The following is a 791-nucleotide window of genomic DNA, read 5'->3' on the forward strand; positions in this document are numbered from 1 at the left end:
AAGAGAAAGTGAAAGAGAAAGAATGAACATAGCTACACACATGTTCAATTTTTGGTGGACAGGCATCAGGCACATGCCCAGATATAACCGAACCTAGTTGCAAGCCAAAAAATGACATTAAAATTTTAAGAGGACAAAAAACGGATGAAAAATTTTAGGGAGTTGCTAGGTGCACCCAGCAAAATTGCTGGTGCACCCAGCAATTATGTGATAGGACAAAACTGCCCTTGTTTAAAAAACGCAATTTTGAACTGCGGAAGAACCTTCTTCCGTGCCATCTTGCGGAAGAACTTCTTCCCCAGGAAGCCACGGAAGATGGTTCTTCCGCGAGATCGCACGGAAGAAGGTTCTTCCGCTGTTGTTATTTTCAACTGTGGAAGAACCTTCTTCCGCGAGTTAATTTGCTTTTTTTATTTTTAAATTTTTAGATTATTTTGTATTTTGTATTTTACTATTACAAAATTTAATGCATATTTAATTCAGGTTATTATTACAAAATAAAAAAATTATTTAATATATATTAAATTTTGTAATAGTAAAAAAAATTGTGATAGTAAATAATTTTTATTTTTAAAAAAATATACGAATTAAATATTTTTTATTTAATTTGGGTTATCATTATAAAATTTAATTTGGATTACTATTACAAAATTTAATGCATTAAATATTTTTGTAAACATAACCCGAATTAATGCATTAAATATATTTTTTTTAATTCGGGTTATTATTACAAAATTTAATGCATTAAATATTTTTTATTTAATCCAAGTTACTATTATAAAATTTAATGT

General features: G+C 28.1%; 1 non-coding gene across 1 annotated transcript; it reads left to right on the top strand.

Moving 5' to 3' along the window:
• The first annotated feature begins 249 nt into the window (after positions 1-249).
• On the top strand, positions 250-360 carry MIR4364A (microRNA MIR4364a). The gene has a single exon (NR_048683.1). It is a non-coding gene; the product is annotated as a microRNA MIR4364a (primary transcript).
• The last annotated feature ends 431 nt before the right edge of the window (positions 361-791 follow it).

The sequence above is a fragment of the Glycine max genome, chromosome 13, assembly GCF_000004515.6.
Source record: "Glycine max cultivar Williams 82 chromosome 13, Glycine_max_v4.0, whole genome shotgun sequence".
NCBI classification, from domain to species: domain Eukaryota; kingdom Viridiplantae; phylum Streptophyta; class Magnoliopsida; order Fabales; family Fabaceae; genus Glycine; species Glycine max.